Source organism: Scylla paramamosain, chromosome 24, assembly GCF_035594125.1.
Source record: "Scylla paramamosain isolate STU-SP2022 chromosome 24, ASM3559412v1, whole genome shotgun sequence".
Lineage (NCBI taxonomy): Eukaryota > Metazoa > Arthropoda > Malacostraca > Decapoda > Portunidae > Scylla > Scylla paramamosain.
This window is the reverse complement of record NC_087174.1, coordinates 9,315,828-9,325,827: the sequence shown is the minus strand read 5'-3', so window position 1 is coordinate 9,325,827 and position 10,000 is coordinate 9,315,828. Positions and strand designations below refer to the sequence as shown.

The 10,000-nt window shown below is 41.9% G+C and overlaps 1 protein-coding gene across 24 annotated transcripts in view; it reads left to right on the top strand.

The window, feature by feature from the left end:
- The window catches only part of LOC135112698 (prominin-1-like), a 119,467-nt gene that overhangs the window by 18,774 nt on the left and 90,693 nt on the right, over positions 1-10,000 (top strand). The window contains exon 2 of one of the 24 annotated variants that reach the window (XM_064027363.1): positions 3,274-3,401. The exons of the other annotated variants lie outside the window; for them this stretch is intronic. The gene's annotated coding sequence lies outside the window, so the exon portion shown is untranslated. The remainder of the gene's footprint in view (positions 1-3,273; positions 3,402-10,000) is intronic. 24 annotated transcript variants of the gene reach the window in all.

The following is a 10,000-nucleotide window of genomic DNA, read 5'->3' as shown; positions in this document are numbered from 1 at the left end:
AGAGAGAGAATGACATGTTATTTTTGAAGATATTTTTGTATATTTTTTTATTATATATGTATTTTTACCTTGATTCCTTCCGTAAGAGAGAGAGAGAGAGAGAGAGAGAGAGAGAGAGAGAGAGAGAGAGAGAGAGAGAGAGAGAGAGAGAGAGGAATACGATATAGAAAGTTTACCTCCACTAACCGTGTGTGTGTGTGTGTGTGTGTGTGTGTGTGTGTGTGTGTGTGTGTGTGTGTGTGTGTGTGTGCAAGCCGAAACTAACCCAAGTAGATTCGATAAGAGGTAATTATGGATGAGACAGAGAGAGAGAGAGAGAGAGAGAGAGAGAGAGAGAGAGAGAGAGAGAGAGAGAGAGAGAGAGAGAGAGAGAGAGAGAGAGCGCATAAACCATGTCGTTATTACTACTTTAGATTGTGAGCACTCTGAAAGGACAGACGGACAGACGGACAGACGGATAAACAGACATACAAAGAAGAGAAATTAAACAGATAAACAGACCGAAAACGAGAATGAATAGAATACGTAGATCAGTAGGCATGCATACATACATACATACATACATACATACATACATACATACAGATCAATGCCCCGCTATTCATCCCTTCATTAATGGACAAAGACTGGTGGATTATACAATAACTGTCAAGTGTAGACCTTCTGATTATTATTTTCTTTCTTTCTCCCTTTCTTTCTTCCTGTTTGTAGCTTCCTTTATATATTTTGTTTTCCTGTATTAGTATTCGTACGTATTAATGCACATATATTCATTACCATATCTTTTTTTCTTCTCCTTTCCTTCTCTTTTCCTTGTTGCAGCTTCCTTTATATTCTTTTGTTTTAATGTTAATACTCGTACAGACAGACAGACAGACAGACAGACAGACAGACAGACAGACAGATAGATAAACCTCTCCTTACACAGACAGAGTACATACAAGCAGCTAAACACATAGATAGATAGACAGCAAGTAAGATCCACCTTTTTATACACAGAAACAAACACACGGATAGACAGATTGAAAAAAGATAGATAGATAAAATTAGATAACATGAGAGACTTCGCTTTATACAGAGACATAGACAGATTAAGAAGGTTATAGCAAGAAATACCCCCAGTCTCCTCTTATATAGACAAAGACAGGCATACATACAGACATACGGACAATGAGAGACCTTCCTTACTCTCTTTTTTCCTGAAGTCGCCTGATGTTACAAGGAAATTTCGACAAAACGGTGAAAACTGGACTACCCTGGTCACCTTGTTAATTATATACCTGTGATTTCACCTGCTCCTGATTGTTATTCACCTCTCTCTCTCTCTCTCTCTCTCTCTCTCTCTCTCTCTCTCTCTCTCTCTCTCTCTCTCTCTCTCTCTCTCTCTCTCGTTATTGAGATTCATGTTCTTACTATTTTTTTTTCTTGGCTCCTCCTCCTCCTCCTCCTCCTCCTCCTCCTCCTCCTCCTCCTCCTCCTCCTCCTCCTCCTCCTCCTCCTCCTCCTCCTCCATGACCTACTTTGTTGACCTTGGCAGCACTCGGCCTGTGTGTGTGTGTGTGTGTGTGTGTGTGTGTGTGTGTGTGTGTGTGTGTGTGTGTGTTTGACCGACCATCCAACCATCCGTCTGTTGTCTCTTTACGTGTGTGTGTGTGTGTGTGTGTGTGTGTGTGTGTGTGTGTGTGTGTGTGTGTATGTGTGTTATGTGGGGACACCTGCATGTGTGTTTCTATGTATTGTGTCTATGAAGTTTGGAGGAGCGGTGCCAGATGCCCTTTTCTCACCCCTTTCCTCTCCCCTCCCTTTCCTCTCCCCCCATCTCCTTCCCTTCCCCTCTCTACATATCTGTTTTGTCCCATTATCTGCTCTGGCCTAACCATACCAACTCTCTCTCTCTCTCTCTCTCTCTCTCTCTCTCTCTCTCTCTCTCTCTCTCTCTCTCTCTCTCTCTCTCTCTCTCTCTCTGATTTCTTTCCTATTTCCATACAACCACACCCTGTCTCTCTCCACTTCTCCCTCCATTTCTCCACTTCCCCTCTTCCTTGTCTCCCTCCTCCGTTCTTCTACTTCCCCCTCTCCCCCTCTCCCTCCCTTGTCTCCTTAGACCGGATGCATTACAAAGGCCACGGTCATTGAAGGAGGAGGAGGAGGAGGAGGAGGAGGAGGAGGAGGAGGAGGAGGAGGAGGAGGAGGAGGAGGAGGAGGAGGGGAGGAGAGAGGAGGTGACGAACTGACGACATCGAGAGGCATAGAACTGACGTCACCAGTATAATATTGATGTTACTGGCAGGTACAGTGATGTCTACCCGCGTGCAGGTGGTGTCACAGGTAAACAAATGGCTAATTGGAAGGTGTGTGCCTGTGCGGGTGACGTCACAGGAGTTATCTGGCCGCTTCGTGTCCCTGCGTCACATCCGCTATGTCCTACGGGGTTTTTAAATGATGTAAACAGGACAGGTGGTGGGAATAATGGCTGGCTGTGTCCTGAAGGTCCTTGTTATCTTGAAATGAGCTTTTTTTTTTTTTTTCTTCAAAGGGGCTCTGCTGGGATGGTCTCTCAGGTTTTCATGGGTGTTTTTCTTATTGATGTCTTTGTTTTATTTACACTATGTTCTTTTAAATGGTGTAAACTGTTGGTGGGAATAAAGATGTGGTCAGAAGCGCTTTGTTCTCTTATAAGGAGCCGTTTTTTTTTTTTTTTTTAAGGGTCACTGCTGGGATGGTCTGTCAGGTTTTCGTGGGTGTTAATCTTATTTATTTATGGATTTGTTTATTTTTTGTATGAGGGGCTCTGGCCAAGGGCAACAAAAAAGCGACTGAAAAAAAGATGACTGAAGATGCCAGTTTCCGAGGCGTAGTCAAAAGGATGATTCAGAATGGTGAGGATGGCGCTGTGTCCTTTATTTAACCGTCACTAGAATGATACACTCTTGAAAACCCCCAACAGCTTTCATTACAGCCAGTTAGAAAGTGAGTCGTGGCTCCGAAACCTTTCAGTGTACAAGATTAAAAGGGACAGTAAAATTATATAAAAACATAAGAGAGTAAAGGAGGACGACAGGAAGGACCAAATTAACTCTAATTACTAATAACAATGTGACACTTACTAATAACAAGGACACTGGTTATTTGTGCGGCCTTGACTATAATTTTACTGAGCAGAAAATAAACTACAGACTTACTAAAAGATCTAACTCTTTGATCACTTGGTGTATTGTTAGCGGCGTTTGTATTTATTCATTTATTTATTTATTCATATTGTTTTTTTTACAGTCTTTAAACATCAGGCGATTTTGCTAAGCTTGCGAAGCCAAAGCAGTCACAGGGTCAAGGTGGAGCGGCGGTGTAGCAAAATATCCGCAGGCGAAGACTTGCTGAACGTGACGGCGCAACACTGAGAGGTACGGAGGCAGGTGATGAGCAGCAGCAGTCCCAGACATACTTGTAAAAATGGGTAGAATTGAAGGAAACGGAAGATGAGTAAATAGGTTGGTTTGCTACAACAACAACAACAACAACAACAACAACAACAACAACAACAACAACAACAACAACAACAACAACAACAACAACAACTACTACTACTACTACTACTACTACTACTACTACTACTACTACTACTACTACCACCACCACCACAATCACCACTACCACCGTCACCTTATTCAATTGTAAATCTATTACTCATATTTTCCTACGAATCTGCCAATAAATTAGAAGACATTAACCTCAGTAGGAGAAGGCAAACCACAGTATATATATAAATGTACTCAAAAGATTACTATTGAAACCTCGACTGTACTGTACCACGCAAATTAGTGAAGCAGGTGAGGGGTCTGGTATACGTACATGGAGCAGATAAACAGGTGAGGGGGTCTAGTACAGGGAGCAGTGAAGCAGATCAAGAGGGAGAGGCAGAAGCAGCAGTGGTAGCATTGTGTAGTAGTAGCATTGACCTGCTGAGCAAGGTGCGTGCAAAGAAAGTAAGCCCTTGTAGAATTTAGTCTTGCAATGTTAGGGGCAAAAAAATCAGAGAGAGAGAGAGAGAGAGAGAGAGAGAGAGAGAGAGAGAGAGAGAGAGAGAGAGAGAGAGAGAGAGTCTAGTTAGCACGTTAATCCAGTGACCTAGGAGTGACTCAGGTGTGAAAGACGCCCTTAAGTGTGCAGGAAACTCTTACTACTACTACTACTACTACTACTACTACTACTACTACTACTACTACTACTACTACTACTACTACTACTACTACTACTGCTACTACTACTACTACTACTACTAGACTTCCTGTTTTTTTACTTACCAGCGAGTCTAATTCAAAAGTTGTCTAAACGCTACAAAAACAAGAACTACAGTATCAACAACAACAACAACAACAAAAACAACAAACTACTACTACTACTGCAACCTTTTTTCCCCCATCTCTCTCTCTCTCTCTCTCTCTCTCTCTCTCTCTCTCTCTCTCTCTCTCTCTCTCTCTCTCTCTCTCTCTCTCTCTCTCTCTCTCTCTCTCTCTCTCTCTCTCTCTCTCTCTCTCTCTCTCTCAAGGGGTACGTACTAAAACTTATAAAAGGGTCCGTTTAATTCCTGTTCCCCCCAAAAAAAGTTCAGAGGAGAAAAATGTTCCAATCTCGGCGGTCAGTTTAGTTCCGGCTGTGTCTTGATCCTCGCCTCTTGGAATTGTGCAAGTCAAGGCGAGGTGGAAGAAAATTAATGAGTAAAAGTCACAGGGCTGTTGACTGACTGACATATTCTCTCTCTCTCTCTCTCTCTCTCTCTCTCTCTCTCTCTCTCTCTCTCTCTCTCTCTCTCTCTCTCTCTCTCTCTCTCTCTCTCTCGTAGAAATAACAATATAAAAACGTAAGGTGAAGTAAATCAAGTAAAAAGATTAAAAAGTATAATTATTTTCTTAGGACAGTAATACAGAGAGAGAGAGAGAGAGAGAGAGAGAGAGAGAGAGAGAGAGAGAGAGAGAGAGAGAGAGAGAGAGAGAGAGAGAAGGGACATGATGATCAGTTTGTCGACCCTAACAAAGGCATGCAAGTAAAAAAAAAATGACAAGAAAAGATGTTTTTTTCTTATTTTTTAAGTTAGTCTAAAGGTGGTGGCAGTCTATTAAGGAGGCGTGGGAAACTGGACCTGAGGCTTGGTTTGGGAGGAAGAAGAGGAGTACGAGGAAGAGGAGTAGTAGTAGTAGTAGTAGTAGAAGGAGGAAGTGGAGGTGTAAGAAGAATAATAGTAATAATAGAAGAGGAGGAAGGAAGAGAAGTAGTAGTAGTAGAAGAAGGAAGAGGAGGAGGAGGATGAATAATAGTAACGATAAGAAGACGGGAAAAGAGGAGGAAGAAGAAGAGGGGAGAGTATGAGGAGGAGGTGAAAGAAGAATAATGTTACAATAATAATGAGTAGAAGAAGGGAAGGAGGAAGAGGAAGGAAAAGACTGAAGCAGTTTGGCAGCTCTCTCCGTTTTCTTCCTCGTTTTCTGTTCCATGATTTATTTATTTTTCAACACGCAAATGGCTCGAGAAGAAAGAGAAGAGAAAAGAAACGCTCTGATATTAATAGTGGAGAGGAAATGTTGAGCTGGTGAATGTTTACTGTAGGTGGAAGAAATAAAACGAAAAGAAACGATTTATATTAAGTAAAAAAAAAAAAAAAAAGGTTTGCAAAAAGATGAGTTGTATAGAAAGCGCGCAAGTTAATTGATGTGTAGAAAAGAATAATAGTGAATTTGGCAAGAAAAAGAAAGTAGAGTTAAGAAATAAATTAAGTGAAATAGAAGAGGATTTGTAGAGAATAAGAGTTGAACATAAAGTGTGTTAGTTAATTGACATGTCATAAGGAAATGTAAAAAAAGGAGCAATATCTGAATGAAGAAATCTTTTTAACTTCTTTTCTCTTCTCTTCTCTTCTATTTATTTATTTATTTTAGTTTTTAGTTCAATTTTTTATTACTTTTGACTAACTTTTTATTGTTATTATTATATTTTTTTACTTTTAACTTCTTTACTCATCTTTAGTCTTCACTTGATTGTATTGAGTGTCTAACTCTTTTTGCTTTACTTTATACGTTATTGTACTGAATGAATAACTAGACTTTTTAATTATATTTTTTACTTTTTTTTTTTACTTCTTTACTTTTCAGTTTTTATTTTACGTTGCTTTTCGCTTTTAACCTTTTTATGTTACATTAGTCAGCAAAAAAAAAGATTAAACAAATAAAATTTTTTAAATATTTTTTTTATGTAATATTCATGGATTCTAATGTTCTGCACTGAGTTTTTAGGTATGAACAGATCTGTTTTTCAGCACTTTTGAGAAGTCCGTGTCAAAGACGTACCTTTCACTTCTAATAACGAGCTATATAAACAGACAGGTGGCGTAGCAGTGGATTCCCCCTTAGGACCCATTTTTACAAACCTGTTCCTTTGTTACTATGAAATCATAATAATACAAGTTGCCAAGAAAAGAAAATAGAGAAGACTAAAACTTTGCCCGAAAAAGAAGAGTTGCAACACAAGAGAGCGTGCGGGAGTCAGTTTAATTCTCAGCTGATCATAAACTACAGTTATTAATAGAGTGGGAGCGAAGACAGGGAAGCGGGGAGGGTGGGAACGAGGAAACCAAGAGAAGAAGCAGAACAAGAACAAGGAGGCGAAGAGAACAAGACCAAGAACGAGCAGAGTTGAATCGCAAAAGAAGATCGAGTTCCTGATGCAAATGTTATTACCTGAACTGATAATACCTGTGTTGATAGGAGTCACCTTGTCCTATCAGGTATTGCGGAGTACTGGGTGGCTATGTGAAGTGATAAAGAGACTACTGGTACTTTTAATAGGAGATAAGGTGCAGTGTTTATTTGCCCTTGGTTTATTTATTTATTTATTTTTATGTTTGTGGTTGTGGTGGTGGTTATTTCTCTCTCTCTCTCTCTCTCTCTCTCTCTCTCTCTCTCTCTCTCTCTCTCTCTCTCTCTCTCTCTCTCTCTCTCTCTCTCTCTCTCTCTCTCTCTCTCTCTCCCCGCCCTTGTTCTCCTTGATGTCAGTTATCCCTCTCACTGTGGTTTCCTGTCCTGCCTGTTCTGACTCATATTGGAGTTTTGGTATTGTTATTATTATTATTATTATTATTATTATTATTATTATTATTATTATTATTATTATTATTATTATTATTATTATACTACTACTACTACTACTACTACGACTACTACTACGACTACTACTACTACTACTACTACTACTACTACTACTACTACTACTACTACTACTACTACTACTACTACTACTACTACTGCTTTACATGTAACGTGCGTGTAAATCCTTGGCGGTGGACGTGTAACGCTAATGAGAACAGGTGCAAATTTGCCGGTGAGAGAGGGAGTGGGAGAGGGGAGGGGGTGAGAGTGGACACAGAGGAAGTGGAGGGGGCAGGAAGGAAGAGCGTTGGATGAGGAAACAGTAGAAAGAGGAGGAAGTTGGGTGGGGGCGCGTTGGTTATTGACTGAAAGTGGATGAGAGAGAGTGAGAGAGAGAGGTGGGGGGAATGGATGGAAAGTGTGGAGGAAAAGAAAGCGAGGATGTGGAGGAGGAAGGAAGAGATAGAAAGTGGAGAAAGTGAAGGAGTTATAAATTGATCATGAAGGAGAAAATAAAGTTACAGAGTGGAAAGAAATAAAAGCGTGAAGAGGAAGAAAGAGGAAGAGGAGGAAGAAGAAGAAAGAGGAGGAGAAAAGAGAAGGAAATAGAGGAATTGTAAATTGAAAAATGAACGAAGAAGCAGAACCACAAAGAGAGAGAAAAAGAAATTCAAACAGAGGGAGAGAGAAACAGGAGGAGGAGGAGGAGGAGGAGGAGGAGGAGGAGGAGGAGGAGGAGAAAATGGTAGAAAGACGTAGGAAAAAAAGATAAGTGGAGGAGTAATAAATCAAAGAGAGAAAGACACAAAAGTAAGGGGGAGATAGAGAAAGAGCGAGATAAAAAAAAAAGCAGGTGTAGAAGAAGGAAGTAAGAAGGAGGAGATAGAACAATAGATAATGCAAAGTAGAAAATAGGAAAAAAAAAGGGCTAGAAAAAGACGAGGAAAATGTTTTGTAGAGGAAAGAGAGAAAGAAAAGTAGGGATTGAAAAGAATAAAAAGAAAAGTTTGGAGATTGAGGTGAAAGAGAAATAAAGGAGAAGAAAGAGATTGAAAAAAAGAAAATAACGTAAATGAAAACAACAGAGAACGATAGAGAAAATAAAAAAAAGTAAGAAGATAGATTGGTAGTAACAAATGGAAAAAAAAATAGAGAACGATATAGAAAAAGCAAAAATAAATAAATAAATAAATAGATGAATAAAGAGGAGGAGAGGTATGAGGGAGGGAACAGGAAAGGTAATTAAGGCCAGGTACATAATTAGCACACCTCACACCTCACAGCCTCACGTCCTCGTCTTAATAAGGATGAGGGGGTGACGTAACTCAGGGAAACGAGAATTACCTCCTGATTGGCTCTCCCGCGGCGAATGAAAGCCCTTTGTCGCCACGCCGTGTGTCCATTGGCTGGGCGTGTCACGGGCCGGGGGAGGGGCGTGAGGGGGGTGGTTACTGGTGAATGTCGCCTATTGATTGGTTACTGTTAGGCTTTAAAGGGAAGGGGGGTGCTTCATTGTGATTGGCTGGTTGTAATGGGAGGGATAATGTGTGTGTGTGTGTGTGTGTGTGTGTGTAGTGAATTGTTGGGTAAGGAGAAATGTATATGTATGTATGTATGTATATATGTGGAATTGCGTGTGTGTGTGTGTGTGTGTGTGTGTGTGTGTGTGTGTGTGTGTGTGTGTGTGTGTGTGTGTGTGTGTGTGTGGTTATGAATGCATAAAAAAATGAATGGATGGATTATTAAAGCAAGGGAGAATTACTAAGAGAGAGAGAGAGAGAGAGAGAGAGAGAGAGAGAGAGAGAGAGAGAGAGAGAGAGAGAGAGAGAGAGAGAGGGGGCAAAGGTATGCAGTTGACAGGTAGCAACTAGTCGTTATTAGACAGGAAAGGTAGTGGTGATGGTGGTGGTATGCATATTGTTCTCATGACCCCCATCCTCCCCTCACCCCTTCCCTGCCCCTCCCCTCATGTAACCCCTCACCCCTTTCCTTGCCTTCCTTTAGTTCCTCTCACTCCTTCTCCTCTCCTCACCCCTTCTCTCACCCTCCCCTTACTTCCCCTCACCTTCCCTTCCCTTTCCTCACTTCCCCTCACTCCTTCCCTCGCCCTCCCCTCACCACTTCCCTCCCCCTCCCTTCATGTAACCCCCTCTTCTTTTTGCCTACCTTCTCTCTCCCTCATTCCTCCCCTCCCCATCCTCTCATGTAATCCCCCCTCCCTTCTCTCACTTTCCCTTCCTCAACCCTCACCTCACCTTCCATCACTTCCCCTCACCTTCCCATCAGTCCTTTTTTCCTCTCCCCTCTCTTCCCTTCACCCTCCCCTCACTTCTCATCTAATCCCTCACCCCTTCCCTCTCCTATCACTTCTCATCCTCTTCCATCACTTCCCTCCCCACCCCTCACTCTTCACTCACCCCATCCACCACCTCGCTACCACCTCACTCCCCTCACGCCCTTCTCAGTCTTTCCCCTCCCACGCTACTCCCTCACGCATCATCCTATCCACTTACCCATTCATCCACTAACCCTCCACCCTCTTCTCCACCACCCCTCGTTTCCTGCTTGCCTTGAGAACTGAGCACGGTATATTGATGAAGTTACAAGGGAGGGAGAGAAGAAGAGAGGGGTGAAAGGGGAGAGGGGAGAGTGGTATGCATGGCTGGGGTGACGGGCAGGGTAGAGCAGGGCAGGGCAGTGGAGTGTGCGTGACGTGTATGAGGGAATGACACACACACACACACACACACACACACACACACACACACACACACACACACACACACACACACACACACACTAGTACCGTTGACCGCCTGTCTCTCTGTCTCACTTCCCAGAATTCAGTGAATCAGCCTCCTCAA